General features: G+C 49.4%; 2 protein-coding genes across 2 annotated transcripts in view; both read right to left on the bottom strand.

Annotated features, from left to right (window-relative positions):
• The window catches only part of LOC144805979 (uncharacterized), a 39,475-nt gene extending 27,874 nt beyond the window's left edge, over positions 1 to 11,601 (bottom strand). Inside the window, exons 1-2 of the mRNA XM_078672439.1 lie at positions 11,479 to 11,601; positions 7,573 to 7,623 (exon numbers count right to left, since the gene is read on the bottom strand). The gene's annotated coding sequence lies outside the window, so the exon portion shown is untranslated. The remainder of the gene's footprint in view (positions 1 to 7,572; positions 7,624 to 11,478) is intronic.
• The window catches only part of LOC144805981 (uncharacterized), a 955,295-nt gene that overhangs the window by 540,686 nt on the left and 398,396 nt on the right, over positions 1 to 16,213 (bottom strand).

The raw sequence follows: 16,213 nt of genomic DNA, 5'->3' as shown, positions 1-16,213 counted from the left end.
TGTAGTCTCATTTAACTGCCCACACACAACTATTGTTTCTTCCTGTGGAAGACGTCTAAAGTGGAATAAAATTGCCACTGATGCTGCCAAGCTTTCCACCATAGACGAATTACTTATGGCCTCACAAATAGAATTAGACAACACTAATCCAGCCTTGCTAATCGAAAAGGTAACACCTATTTTCGAAGCAGTTGTCAAGTCCATAGGGGAAGTTTTTTGGGTAAGGGGCTCTGCAGGGAGGAACTCGTCTCATTACAAACCCAGGGGAAAGCATGATTGGTATACTCCATAGTATATATAGAGCGAGTACTAGATTCCAGACCCAGACCACACAGGGTACCGACGTTGTTTGTCTTGCAATTGCTAGAACTCTGTCTTACCAGAAACTTCTTTATTTTTGATGGGACATTCTACCAACAGATTAAGGGATGCTCGATGGGAGCTATTTTTGCTCCTCATCTGGCCATTCTTTACATGGATGCGCTTGAGACAAGCTCAATCCTAGCCGACACAAATCCTTTCAGAACCAGCATTGGTATTTGGCGCCGGTACATAGACGATATTTTTCTGATTTGGAATTCAGAGGGAGAAGGCCTTAACTCGTTTCTGCACTGGCTAAACAACAATTGTGACAGTTTGCAGTTCACTCTCTCAAGCCATAAAACAGAGATACCGTTCCTGGATCTTTTGATTTATCATGAGGCAGGGGAGCTACTCACTCGACTCTATAGAAAACCAACTGAGCGGAATACTTTACTCAGGTACAATAGTAATCACCCTAAAGCCCTGAAGGACTCACTTCCATACTCACAGTTCCTTCGGATTAGAAGAAATTGTTCTGCTAAAGTTGACTACTTTAAAGAGGCTACGATCCTGGCCTCAAAACTCAAATCAAGAGGGTATCCGAACAGGTTAGTGCGTAATGCCTCAAAACGTGCGTGGTACTGTCCCAGAGAGGTTCTCCTCCAACCAAAAGCTAGGCCCAGTGTGGGTAGGATTGCCTGTGTCACAACCTTTTCCCCAATCTCTGATAAAATTCGGAAAACAATTCTACGCCATTGGCCAACCTTAAATGCAGGTCAGCTGACCTTTGACAAACCCCTGTTTGCTTTTAAGAAAAGCAGAAATATAAAAGACCATTTGGTGCGAGCAGCCCTACCTCCGCAGCCTCCGTCAGGTACAATTGAGTCTAGTTGGGGTCTACCCCCAGTTAGAGGCCATGTGAAATGTGGTCATTGCATTGTTTGTGATTTTACACTTGAGGGGTGCACATTTAGTCACAATAACATCACGGTTGAACTAAGAGATTTCACAAACTGTAATAGTCACAATTTGATTTATGCGATTTTATGCCCTTGCCCGTTGATGTATGTGGGTCAAACCACCCAAAAGATTAAGACCAGAATAAGTCAGCATCGAAGCCGCATTAGGTGTGGTACTCCTAATGCTCCCCTGGTTGAACATTATGTCAGCATGAAGCACACAGCGGATGACTTGCAATGGACGGTTCTGAAATCCGTCAAGCTACCGCAGAGGGGTGGCAATCTACAACAGTTGCTGAATCGTGAGGAACTAAAGTCCATCATTCAATTTAATACTATTCGGACCGGGCTCAATCGGAGTGAGGACTGGACTACGTTGCTCTGATTTAACAGTGAACAATAAATCAGAATAAGACAGCAATGGACTATGTTTCTTTGATTGAACAGTGTGCAATGAATCAAGATAACATGGTAATGAAATAACCCTTTGGGTCAGTGCTGCGCAGTGAATACTCCATGACTGCCCCATGGCCACATGGAAAACTGAAAATGTGACCCTATGTGAATATGCCAATTATTGTTTCTCATTAACGATGTGTTTCACTTTATTTGAAGTCACTTTGTCACTATTACCATGTTTGCACCCGCACTCCTTGCCTTTTTTATCCATTACAAAATGGCCCCCGCATTAGACATCTGGCCTCTCAGGCATGGCACCCGCAGTGATGGTCATGTGACCCACGCGGGCTTTACTTTCCCGGCGCGAACCCCCAGCCCACTGACTTCCATTCGGCATCAACCGAGAAGCCACGTGAAGGCGAGTCCTCATCGGGACTAAGTAAGTAGCTGCTGCGCGTCCAAGCTGTTTAGTTATGACCCTCCGTTGGTCTGCTATGTTTTTATTCCTCCCCTTTTTCTTTATAGCGTCTAATTCCACATTGTTGGGACCCTACGTGCATGATTACCTGCACTGTTAATTTTATAATCCTCGCATTGCCGGTTAATTGCAACTTTGCAAGGTAAGCTAGACACCCTCGCGCCAAGTGCCGCCCTTATTCACAGAGCCGCTCCCGCAGCCTGAAACCTAATGCGCCTTTCTGTTTTCAGCGCCACTTTTACGGTGGAAAACGATTAGCACTGCCTAATTGCCTTTTTATAAAACGGACACGGACCCCCGAAGTAACTTCCATGCCTTTCACTAACTGGTATGTTGTCGCGCTTTTGCGCGTTTAACTAAGTAATTACGGGCTGTGTCACACACTTTCTTTGAAAACGCGGGTCCTACCAACCTCACTCCCTCCATACCATTGTCTTTCCAAACCATTAGACAAAAGGGTACTACCGCATGGGCTTATAAGTGACCCCCGCCATCTTTTCTAATAAATAATAAATTCTTATCATGGACACGTCTGACCTACAATCCCCATATCCATTTGAAGGTAGCACGATCACGTCACGTCACTGAGATTCTTGCAGTCCGTCACGCACGCCACTGCGATTCCGAGTTGTTGTAAATGCTGTTACTGGATGCGTGATTGAGTCACACCCACTGTGCACTTGGCCACACACTGCGATTTCGATGTATAGTTGGCATGCGTCTGAAAAACTGCTCTTAAGCTTTTTGAAATATCCTTTTTCTTCGTCTCTCCCAAACAGGCTTCTTGTGCAATCAGGCATGTCTTGTATATTACAAAGGTCCTGATGATGATCCCATGTATCTTATAGAGCAATAGGGATCGAAACGTCGACACCCATGAGTGGTTTCATATTTATAATATTGAGCAATAAGATTGTTTATGTTCCACTCCAGGCGATACTGTGATTGATTTTTTACTTAGAAACAGTACCCTGTCTCTGCTCTTGCTTCTTGCCTGATAGACACCCCTTTCACCCTTATGCTATCCTTCTATTTCCCTCTTTTTCATGTACGACACAGGCTTGTGTCATGTGATCATGAATGTATTACTGAATTGAACATTGCTTCTTTATAAAATAAAATCCTTTCCCGGCTGGGTTTGGAAATTTTATAACAAGTATAGTTTTCCATTGTGTTTCTATACAGCATTGGTTTGTTGATTTGAAAATAAGCTAAGAACCGTTTTGTTCACTATAACGTTGGTATACTCCAGCATGCAGACGGGCAAAGTCTCTCTTACTAGAGGCCGTCAAAAGTAAATCTCAATCCCTGATCCAGACAGCCAGGAAAGAGCATAAGAGCACACTGGCACACGCAAAAAAAGAGTGGGAAGAGGAGCACTGGTTCACTCTTAAAGAAGCTAGCCTCAAAAAAGATCCAAAATGTTTCTGGGATACAATTAGAGCCAGAAATAGGCCAGATAGTGATCTTATCACATGCAACATCTCAAGCCAGGCGTGGGTTAACCACTTCTCAAAGCTATACTCCCGACAAGATGATCAGACTTCTATTGAGGCTCCCAATGATGCTGAAGGGAGGGTTGTGGCCCTAACAATGAATCAAACAGACTGGGGTATTTACCCCGAAGAGTTTGACTTCACAATAAAAGAAGTGGAGTATGCCGTAAGCACCATCATGCCCCAAAAAGCCGCTGGCCCGGACGGTATTCCTGGTGACCTCTTGAGATTAGACATCCCAAAGTGGGGGAAACTTATTCACTGCTTACTTGTTGCCATCTGCAGGGGTGCTCCGATCCCTTCACCATGGAAAGGGGCAGAGGTTGTCCTCATCTTTAAAAAAGGCGCCAGAGAAGACCCGACCAACTATAGGCCCATTAGCCTGCTGGACATTAGTCAAAAAGTAGTCGGCAAGGTTCTACTGGTCAGAATACTGGACTGGATAGAAGAAAATAAAATCCTTTCTGACTACCAGGCAGGATTTAGAGTGGGTACTGGGACAATCGAACAAGCTTTTAGGCTGATGATGGTGTATTGGAAGGTCGTGGTTATAGGCAAAGGCAGTCTTTATCTCGCGTTTATCGATTTAAAGACTGCCTTTGACCTTGTACCGAGGGAGACCCTGTGGAGAGTCTTGGCCGATATGGGGTTGCCACATCATATACTTTCATTACTGGTTAGGCTCCATGATAATAGTTTTGCCCAGATTAGGTGGGGTTCGGGAGGAGAAAAAACTAGCAGTATCCAGGTTGAGAGGGGGGTCCGCCAGGGATGTGTCCTAGCTCCCACCCTTTTTTCCCTTTATATCAACGGGGTGGTTGAGCACCTTCGGGAACATCCTTCAGATGAACCATCCCTGGCTGGAGAACGTATACCTACCCTTCTCTTTGCGGATGATACGCTCTTAATATCGAAAACCCCAATAGGTCTTCAAAGGCTTTTGAACAACTTCCAATCTTTCTGCACTGAACGGGCCTGGTAAATAATACGGGTAAAACGAAATACCTTGTGTTGAACCCCCCAAAAAAATTAGCACGCCCTCCAACTCTGAATGCTGAACCTTTGGAGAGGGTAGAAGTGTTTGACTACCTCGGCATTCGCTTATCCCATAAAATGCAATGGACCCCACATTTGGATAAAATGTTATTGTCCCATAAGAGGATAACAGGAGCTATTTTGAAAGAACAACGCTCCTGCGAAATCAGACCAATAGCTGTTGTCCTCGATATTTATGTAGCTAAAGGGGTCAGTTCTGCTCTGTATGGGGCGGAGCTATGGGGTTCATCTATTACCAATGATTTGCCAAGATCTGAAAAGAAATTCTGTAGGGCGATTATGTCACTCCCTCAGGGTACCCCTACGGTCCCACTAATGCTGGATCTGGGTTGTCGCCCTATTGACGATTTAGCAAAATTTCGCCCACTCCTATTATGGGCACGATTGTGGCGAGTGCCCGAACTTAGTAAATATGCGCAAGGCCTCGCAGAAATTATGTCTTTATCAGGGTGGCACAAAATTAAATGGCTGAGCGACATGAAAACCTTGCTACTTAACTTGGGTCTAAATGATGAGTGGGCAAATAGATCTTCTCCCCCAAAGGCAACCCTTAAGAAACTTTATTGGAACTGGATTGCGTTACAATGGAATACTAATGCTTCCTTGGGCAGACTTACTGAAGATTTTCTAAAGTTTAAGGACCTACCAAAACGAGAACTTTATTTAGACGTTATTGGAAAACCTTTTGATAGGGCACTTTACTTAAAATTTAGAGCAGGAACATTGCCGTTGTACGCTTTTTCCTCACGATGGAAATTGCCTGCACAAACTGCAGAGCTTTGCCCAGCATGTCTAGTTAGACCAGAGACAGTGGCACATTTCATGTTCGAATGTGGAGAGTATACTTTACCCAGGAAGATATGGCTTAAACATCTATGCCGCCAACTGGGCACTAGGTGTCACTCAGATGCAATACGCATACTAATGTCTGATAGCCGTACCACCTATGTTTGTGCTCTTGCCAAATTCTTATCATGGGCTTGGTCTATCCGAGCCAAAAGGCTTAAATCAATTGTTTAATTCTTTCTTAAATAATTTATGATGTGATTTTTAAAAAACACTGAATTCCTTTTTAATTGTTCATGCATAGATTCTTTTTGTACTTTGTTTATTTTTGGCTCTTCTTAATGTATTCATGAATTTTATGTGAAGCTTTTATGATAATTATTTTATCGAAATAAAGCCTTTTTGACTTGACTTGGCTTATGGGACTTGTAGTTTTGTTTTTCTCATTAAAAGGATGGTCTCTAAAGTCCCAGTGTTCTAAGTGATGTTGGTTAAAATCAGAGGCCTGACGGAGGATGAAGCATGACACTGCTCTGCTTAGCAGTGAGATGACTGACAGTTCCCCAGCCCTTCCATTCTTTGACAGACAGAGGCTCGTCAGTTGTTCATATTTCTTTGCAACGAGAAGAAAACTTTTATTACAGCTTGTGTCAACTGAAGAGATAAAACCCCTGGGCGTGTTTAATTTACTGACAAACATGAACAATTAAGAACATGAGTTTCTGGAAAACTATCAAGGACCAAATCAGAATTAGCCGCCCTTCACACCCAGGAATTCTTGAGGCTTTGGAGAGGATGAATTGCACGTGGCATAAGAGGAACACTACATCGACTCAAAGCTCACTTTTCAGGGATGTACTGAAATGCCAGCCTCATGGCACACTTAGCGAGCTCTTCACCTCCTCCTCCTCAAACTGTTGACCAGCTAACAGGGCAAATGAGACTGCAGCAAAGCATCGCTGGCTTGGTTCCACACCGGGCCAGGCAAGGTGGCCAACTCCATACTCCTCCAAGTCAGCAAGCACTCTGGTCGAGCCAGTCCTAACCCCACATGATTGTTCCCCATCACAACTATTTTAATGGTACTAAGTTATGTTTCTGCTGAGTCAAAAAGTGAAAGATTTTACTAGGAAGAGCTGAAAGAGAAATCATGAAGTTTTTCAATATTTCTGAGTCTGCCACAGTACACAGGAGCATTATTTCCCTACAGCAGCAAATCATGTATGTGCCCCGTAGAAAGCATGTTTGAATGAAACATGGAATGCATTGCAGCCAAAGATCTGTGGTGCAACATCATAGCAGAGTGCAAGATAACATGTGTTATTATTCCAGCAGAATGAAATGCCATTCCTAATGTGTACGTAATTTTAAAGACTGTGGCAGGAAATGTATGGCCAGTGTTGTTCTTCTGCCAGTTAATAGACTAGCACCATTATTGTGTCAGGAAATAAAATACTATGAGAAATCCTACTCTATGGCAGGGTGCTGCCTGCCACTATGTTGCAGGTTACTTCCAACATAATCTGATTTATACATACATACTCCAGGGTGCTGCCAGCTATCGGGTCTGCACACAGCAGACTGGAGCCACTCAGGAAGGAGGTAAGCTCTTCATTTCATCTTAAGCCCTTAGGTTACAGTCACAGCCTGATAGGTGCGGAGAACTTTATCTTCGCTCTAACTGCGCCGAACAGATAGACGTAGCCCATCATAGACTGTGTTGTGTGCTGGGTGATGCCTGGCATCTTATTATCGTTGGCGGGAGGATGAAGCTCTGATAGAAGCTACTATAAGAAGAGCAGAGAAACAGGTCCACAGATCACCACAGAGTGACAACTGCCCAGAAGCTGAAGAAAGAACTCTGGAACAGCAAACCTCCTGCACCCTGGAGATTCTCCAGGGTAAGCAAATGATGGTAATGAAATGCAAACTGCAGCATTAAGGTCACACACTACAACATCATTCCCTTTAAACCAAAGGTAACAACCTACAAGAAAAAACAAAACAAAGAACAACAAAACTAGAAAATGTATTTTCAAATGCGGCAAAAGAGAAACAGTTAATACAAATGAACAATATTAAACTTTGTTGGTACCTTAGTAATGTGCTTACTTCTCGGCTTCACTCCATCTGCAGCAATAACGCTCTGAAAGGAGAAATTTCTGCTGTGAGTCTCAGAGTCTTCAGTATTACTGGTCTTAGTCACGAAGACTGTGGTGTTGGAAGATAGCGCGTCCTCCTTCACCCGGTCTACGACTTTGCAATATTGTCTGTAAATCTGCATTAATCTCTTGTAATATATAATAAAATATTTTGAGGCGCTTCACTCTGTGGCTCTTCAATTGGCCATTTTATAAACAACTTACACTCCTTCCACAAATCTCTTGGGACAACAATTAACAAATTTAAACTCAGCTCTCGACCACCCCGCCTGGACCGACAGGCCTCATCTCACTGCATCCCTCCTGGAGAGGCCCCACATTCTGTGAACCACCCAAACACAGGACAGGCCTCACCTCATCTGCACCCCTGGACAGGCCTCACCTCATCTGCACCCCTGGACAGGCCTCACCTCCTCTGCACCCCTGGACAGGTCTTACCTCCTCTGCACCCCTGGACAGGCTTCCACTCTGCTGCACCCCTGGACAGACCTCTCCTCCTCTGCACCCCTGGACATGCCTCACTTCCTCTGCACCCCTGGACAGGCCTCACCTCATCTGCACCCCTGGACAGGCCTCACCTCCTCTGCACCCCTGGACAGGCCTAACCTCCTCTACACCCTCTGGACAGGCCTCACCTCCTCTGCTCCCCCTGGACAGGCCTCTCCTCCTCTGCACCCCTGGACAGGCCTCACCTCCTCTGCACCCCTGGACAGGCCTCATCTCCTCTGCACCCCTGGACAGGCCTCAGCTCCTCTGCACCCCTGGACAGGCCTCACCTCCTCTGTCCCTGGACAGGCCTCATCCCCTTGCACCCCTGGACAGGCCTCACCTCCTCTGCACCCCTGGACAGACGTCACCTCCTCTGCACCCCTGGACAGGCCTCACCTACTGCACCCTGGACAGGCCTCAGCTCGACTGCACCCCTGGGCAGGCCTCACCTCCTCTGCACCCCTGGACAGGCCTCACCTCCTGTGCACTCCTGGACAGACCTCACCTCTTCTGCCCCCCTGGGCAGGCCTCACCTCTTCGGCACCCCTGGACAGGCCTCACCTACTCTACACCCTCTGGACAGGCCTCATCTCCTCTGCTCCCCCTGGACAGGCCTCGCCTCCTCTGCATCCCTAGACAGGCCTCTCCTCCTCTGCACCCCTGGACAGGCCTCACCTCCTCTGCACTCCTGGACAGACCTCACCTCCTCTGCACCCCTGGACAGGCCTCACCTCCTCTGTACCCCTGGACAGGTCTTACCTCCTCTGCACCCCTGGACAGGCTTCCACTCTGCTGCACCCCTGGACAGACCTCTCCTCCTCTGCACCCCTGGACAGGCCTCACCTCTTCTGCCCCCCTGGACAGGCCTCACCTCTTCTGCCCCCCTGGGCAGGCCTCACCTCTTCGGCACCCCTGGACAGGCCTCACCTACTCTACACCCTCTGGACAGGCCTCATCTCCTCTGCTCCTCCTGGACAGGCCTCACCTCCTCTGCACCCCTAGACAGGCCTCTCCTCCTCTGCACCCCTGGACAGGCCTCACCTCCTCTGGACCCCTGGACAGGCCTCACCTCGTCTGTCCCTGGACAGGCCTCAGCTCCTCTGCACCCCTGGACAGGCCTCACCTACTGCACCCTGGACAGGCCTCAGCTCGTCTGCACCCCTGGGCAGGTCTCACCTCCTCTGCACCCCTGGACAGGCCTCACCTCCTCTGCACTCCTGGACAGACCTCACCTCCTCTGCACCCCTGGACAGGCCTCACCTCCTCTGCACCCCTGGACAGGTCTTACCTCCTCTGCACCCCTGGACAGGCTTCCACTCTGCTGCACCCCTGGACAGACCTCTCCTCCTCTGCACCCCCGGACAGGCCTCACCTCTTCTGCCCCCCTGGACAGGCCTCCCCTCTTCTGCCCCCTGGGCACGCCTCACCTCTTCGGCACCCCTGGACAGGCCTCACCTACTCTACACCCTCTGGACAGGCCTCATCTCCTCTGCTCCCCCTGGACAGGCCTCGCCTCCTCTGCACCCCTAGACAGGCCTCTCCTCCTCTGCACCCCTGGACACGCCTCACCTCCTCTGCACCCCTGGACAGGCCTCACCTCCTCTGTCCCTGGACAGGCCTCAGCTCCTCTGCACCCCTGGACAGGCCTCACCTCCTCTGCACCCCTATACAAGCGTCACTTCCTCTGCACCCCTGGACAGGCCTCACCTACTGCACCCTGGACAGGCCTCAGCTCGTCTTCACCCCTAGGCAGGCCTCACCTGCTCTGCACCCCTGGACAGGCCTCACCTCCTCTGCACCCGTGGGCAGGCCTCACCTCCTCTGTCCCCCTGGACAGGTCTCACCTTCTCTGCACCCCTGGACAGGCCTCACCTCCTCTGCACCCATGGGCAGGCCTCACCTCCTCGGCACCCCTTGACAGGCTTCCACTCTGCTGCCCCCCTGGACTGGCCTCTCCTCCTCTGCACCCCTGGACAGGCCTCACCCCTTCTGCCCCCCTGGACTGGCCTCTCCTCCTCTGCACCCCTGGACAGGCCTCACCTCCTCTGCCCCCCTGGACAGGTCTCACCTCCTCTGCACCCCTGGGCAGGCCTCACCTCCGCAGCCCCTGGACAGGTCTCAGCTATTCTGCACCCCTGGACAGGCCTCACCTCCTCTGTCCCTGGACAGGCCTCACCCCATTGCACCCTTGGACAGGCCTCACCTCCTCTGCACCCCTGGAAGGGCCTCACCTCCTCTGCACCCCTGGACAGGCCTCACCTCTTATGCACCCCTGGACAGACCTCACCTCCTCTGTACCCCTGGACAGGCCTCACCTCCTCTGCACCCGTGGGCAGGTCTCACCTGCTCTGCACCCCTGGACAGGCCTCACCTCCTCTGCAACCATGGACAGGCCTCACCTGCTCTGCACCCCGGGACAGGCCTCTCCTCCTCTGCACCCCTGGACAGGCCTCTCTTCCTCTGCACCCCTGGACAGGCCTCTCTTCCTCTGCACCCCCTGGCCAGGCCTCTCTTCCTCTGCACCCCGGGACAGACCTCTCCTCCTCTGGACCCCTGGACAGGCCTCTCCTCCTCTGCACCCCTGGACAGGCCTCACCTCCTCTGTCCCTGGACAGGCCTCACCTCCTTTGCACCCCTGGACAGGCCTCACCTCCTCTGCACCCCTGGACAGGCCTCGCCTCCTCTGCACCCCTGGACAGGCCTCACCTCCTCTGCACCCCTGGACAGGCCTCTCCTCCTCTGCACCCCTGGACAGGCCTCACCTCCTCTGCCCCCTGGACAGGCCTCACTGCTCTATACCCCGGGACAGGCCTCGCCTCCTCTGCATCCCTAGACAGGCCTCTCCTCCTCTGCACCCCTGGACAGGCCTCGCCTCCTCTGCATCCCTAGACAGGCCTCACCTCCTCTGCACCCCTGGACAGGCCTCACCTCTTATGCACCCCTGGACAGACCTCACCTCCTCTGCACCCGTGGGCAGGTCTCACCTGCTCTGCACCCCTGGACAGACCTCACCTCCTCTGCAACCATGGACAGGCCTCACCTGCTCTGCACCCCGGGACAGGCCTCTCCTCCTCTGCACCCCTGGACAGGCCTCTCTTCCTCTGCACCCCCTGGCCAGGCCTCTCTTCCTCTGCACCCCGGGACAGACCTCTCCTCCTCTGGACCCCTGGACAGGCCTCTCCTCCTCTGCACCCCTGGACAGGCCTCACCTCCTCTGTCCCTGGACAGGCCTCACCTCCTTTGCACCCCTGGACAGGCCTCACCTCCTCTGCACCCCTGGACAGGCCTCACCTCCTCTGCACCCCAGCACAGGCCTCTCCCCCTTGCACCCCTGGACAGGCCTCTCCTACCTGATCAGAAACCTTTCCAGGCTCTCTCCTCCCCCTGGGGGGCTGGGAGGGGTCTGTGAGAGTCTGAAGATGAACCACCACTGGGGGGGGTCTGTAGATGGAGGTCGCTGCCCACCAGACAGGGCTCCTTCCTCCTCTGCCGCAGGCTGGACACACCAGGGGAGGCCGGAAGTGATGTCACCATCGCTGCCGATGCTGTCTCTGCCACCGCTGACCCGGAGGAGGAAACTCTTCTCCCTTTATGTGCTCAGTGGAGTTCATCAGCAGGCGAGGATCGCCCTCTGGTGGCCGCTGTCGGAACCACCATCTCCAGGCTACAGCAGTGAATACATTTCACACAAACAAGCATTTACACCTGTAAAGACCTGGGATTTCAGATGTCACAGACGGGAATGGTTTTAAGGGTCAGACAGGTCAAGTACAGGGCCTCACACTTGGTTGCTGCTGTAGAAAAGTATTTATAGCTTCACTTCAGGTGAGCATCTTCCAAACACTGATGTAAAGGACTTGAGAGTGTTTACAGAAAGGTGACAACTGGCAGTGGCTCTGTATTTCAATGAATACATCTGTACTTCAATGAATATACCTGTATTTCAATGAATATATCGGTATTTTAATGAATATATGAGTATTTAGGTCAGTTTTGCAATTAAACTGGACAGCTTATTTATTCTTTTAAATAATTTATTTGCAGTTTTTCAAATCCACAACGTGCTGGATAGCAAAGTAAACAGAGATAAATACCATGGAGTTAACATGCTAATGACAAGGTCAGCTCGTCATGGAGTGCCCATTCATTTCAATGGAAATTTACAGGTAATCGTTGGATGCCATAGCATCCAAGTGGTTAAGACACCAGATCAGTGACAATGAGGCATAGGTCATGTGTCAAAGTGACAATTGAAGGAGCTTATTTCTAATTTTCCTATGCCTGTGACTTTTTCCTTATATTTAATACGGTTTTATATCCTCGAACAAGATTGAATTGTAGGTTCTAATTAGGTTTTGAGTTTCTGGTGTAAGAGCACAACCTAAAATATTAAGACACCGGCCTCTTCCAGGCTTTGTTGTTTTGTTTACAGTAACCACCATCCTCTCTCAACAAAGATTCACTGACAAAAAATAAAGCAATTTATCTTTGAAACAACTCATTCGTGGAGAAGCGTGGCTCAGTGGTTAGAGGCGGCAGACCTGGAAGCTGAGATCAGCCATGGACCAGGGTTCGATTCCCCGCCTCGGCGGGTATTGTGCTCAAAATTCCACGGACTCGACAATTCTCGCTCCGGTGCCTACTCGACTGACGGGGTCACACTCTGCGACTCTGGGCAATAGCTTGCTTAATCTCCACTACGGCCCCTCGCGGCGGGATGCCTGGTTTTCACCTTGTGGATACCCTGCCGGGGTATCTCACAGGGGAATACCAGGACGGGTTCCCTAAGCAAGCGCCTTGAGACCTTCGGGTGATTCGTGCGCTATATAAATCGAAATACATTTACATACATTTACATTCCTAAGATAGAGATATCAAGTATGAACCAGAAATTTCTCACACAGTTTGCATTGTATCATAAAAATGAGTGGGTGTTACAGGTCTGAAGAACTGGGGAGGGGCATTTGAGTACTGGAAAATATTCTACTCCTTCACATAGGCCCCTATATCATCGTACGCTCGTCATCAATACACCACTGATTAGTGAGTGCGTCAACTCTTTGTAGCATTGTCATGCAAGCAGTCTTGAATGTCTCAACAGCAACATTAGTTCGGACGTGCATACATCAGAGCTCTCAAACCTCACCCATCATGAGTGACACTCACACATTTGGAGGTCGGTCTGAAGTGTCACTCAAACCTGGTTCATTCTTCCAAAACATGGGGATTAACTAGAACTTCACACGTGACTATTCGGCACAGAGCAGACCCTCTGTCCCACATTTTAGTGGCAAAACTTATATTTCACCATGAGTATTGCACACAGTTCAGTGGAATGTTAAATTGAATGTCAATTTTAGTGAGACTTGGTTGTTAATTTGATCACTTTACATTTCTTCTGATCATGGCTATAAATTCAGTAATGTCTCTTCCTTTGGAATTGTCAAAGTCAAATGTTAAGTGACACCACTCCCTGTGTCTTTTTTAAATATCTAATTTTTTTATTGACTTTTCATACACAATGAGCATTTAACAGGGATTGAAGTTTATCAATTCAGCAGAGTCCAAGATACTGTGTAAACTAGAACTGGTGAGACGACATTGATAACAGGAAAAATGATAAATAAAATAACATTTCCAGATAGAGGTGATGTGTCCTAGAAGATCCCGCAGAAGATCAGGGAGGGAGGACGAGGGGGAACAGGAGGGGAAGGGACCTGGAAACAGGAGAGAAAAGTCAGGGTGCCAGGACCCATGGTCGCCCCCCAAAAAACCAACTCCCACTACGAAGGCAGCCAGCTTACTCGTACCATGGGGATTTAAATCCTGGAATATTTACATTTTGTGAAGCAAGGTCTGAGGGGCCATGAATTGCGGTGCCACCCCTAGGTTGGTCATCAAGGTATCCCAAACGGAGCCCAGTAGCACAAAGTACTGTACAGTCCACAGGAAATGCAAAATGTCACAGGCGAGTGCGCTACACCATCAGCACCTCCAGCACTTGGAATCGTCTGCCATATGTGCTTTATAGATCCACTCCGGCGTCCAGTGCCAGTGATGTAGGAACTTGAAATAACTGATTTCAACCTGACCTCCTGGAGGAAACTACCATGATCTTTCCAAAGGTCATGGGAGTCCTGCTCAGAGAGTGAGAGGCCCAACCTCTACTCCAGCAAACAGCATAGATTGTAGGCAGCAGTGCTTTAAAAAAGACTGTCCACAGCTGTAACATACAATTCCACCTTAGGGCCTGATTCTGATGTGGTCAGGAAGGCCTCCTAACGGCATTTGCTATGTCCAAATCGGATCGGGAACGTGTCTTACCAATTGAGGGCCCTATTACGATGCGATTAGGAAAGCATTCCCACCTCGGGCCCGATTAAGATGAGGTTAGGAACATAGGCTCCCATTGACGTCAATGGGAATCCAACCAAATCATATCTGGAAGCATCCCAACGCATCATACTCGGCTGGTTGGACTCTCCCGATCAGATTTGGTTGGAAACCATTCCCAAACCCATTTGGTCTGGAAGCTTTCCACACCGCATCAGAATCGGGCCCATAGTGTCCTTGAATCCTTTCCGCATCAGATTATAACTCAACATTGGGACAGTCTTAAGATCATAAGGGGGAGCACCCAGCATGTGTCGCAGGCTATGCATAGGCTGTCGATACTGTCAGTGATGCGATTGTGGCAGCCCACAATCACGCATGAGTGTAGCAAAGGGGGCCAACTCACCGTCCCCTACTATATCGTCAACAGATCGTTTCTCTCTGGCCCTCCACTGTGTAATGGGAGTTCAGATCATACTTGGCCCCAAGCAGCTCCTTGAGAAGAGCAGGGGTCAGCAATGCGTTATACGTCTGAGCCAGGTGAAACTCAAGGTCAGTCAACCAACACTGTTATGCCTCACAGTGGCACTTATAGGCAGCCAAATCGTTCATCGGCCTTCCTGTCCTCCCACAGCACCTGTGCAGAGGAGATGGACCCAGCGTTCTCCTCCAAGTACTGGCTCAGATATTGTAACCGTCTGTGTTTGTTTTCAGGGGCTTTATACTATGCTGTGTACATACGCCAACGGGCCTGAGGGGTTTTCAACAATCAAAGTTTATGGTCGAGTAGCAGAATATCATGATCAGAGGTACTGTTTGGGAGGATCAAGGCGTAAACGTTTACAATGGACGTAGGAGGTGAAAGTATAGTCCACGTCCCTCGGGTGCGTCAATCACCCTGGATCCATCAAGGCATGATCATCAATAATGTCAGAGAAGATGAACCGGTCTCGGGGCTGCCTGGTCGTATGGTTTCTGGACTTGTCAAGGTGCCATATTCCAGCACATCCCTCATTAATACCCTGCCTCTTCCAAAGGAGAGAAGGAGTTTGGTCAGCCGCCGGGGCATAGATAGAGCCCACACACAAAGATACATTGAGAATCTGAACCTTGGCAAATATATATCAGCCGGGGGGTCCCGCCATGTCTGCAGTGTGCAAACCCCCAGGGATTTGTGAAAACAGATGTCCAACCCACTCTCCCCCTGTTCCAAAGGAGTAGATGGCTGTGTAAGGGTAGTCTGGATCCGGCTGGCATGTAGTACCGTACTCATCCAATCCCTTCTGAATGTATCATGTTCAATAGGTGACAGGTGTGTGTCCTGGAGCAATGCTACATCAAGGCGGTGCATCTACTGAAATGAAAGGATTTTCTGTCTCTTGATAAAATATGTCAGGCTGTTGACATTAAGGGACATATTTACAAGGAAATGGTGGAGCACGGCGTTGGCCTCCTTGGCTTAACGCTACGCTCTCCACTTCTGAAATGCAGGGCTACACCGTATTTACAAGAATACGGTGCAGCCCTGCATTTCTCCCTGTGCTGGTGCTGAATTTAGCTGCCTAGCGCCAATGCAGACAGTCTTGCATCATAGTGCAAGGGGGCCTGCGTTGAGGGGAACAGGCCTGACAAGTACCACGCATCAGGGGTTAGAGTAACACGTTTCAATGTGGTGGTCCTCATCACCGTATTGAAATGCAAAGTCACACATTTTTATGGCTTCCTGAGCTGTCAAGTGCTGGAGCGCTGCTA

This window comes from Lissotriton helveticus (assembly GCF_964261635.1).
Source record: "Lissotriton helveticus chromosome 1_1 unlocalized genomic scaffold, aLisHel1.1 SUPER_1_unloc_38, whole genome shotgun sequence".
NCBI classification, from domain to species: Eukaryota; Metazoa; Chordata; class Amphibia; order Caudata; family Salamandridae; genus Lissotriton; species Lissotriton helveticus.
This window is presented reverse-complemented; position numbering and strand designations above follow the sequence as displayed.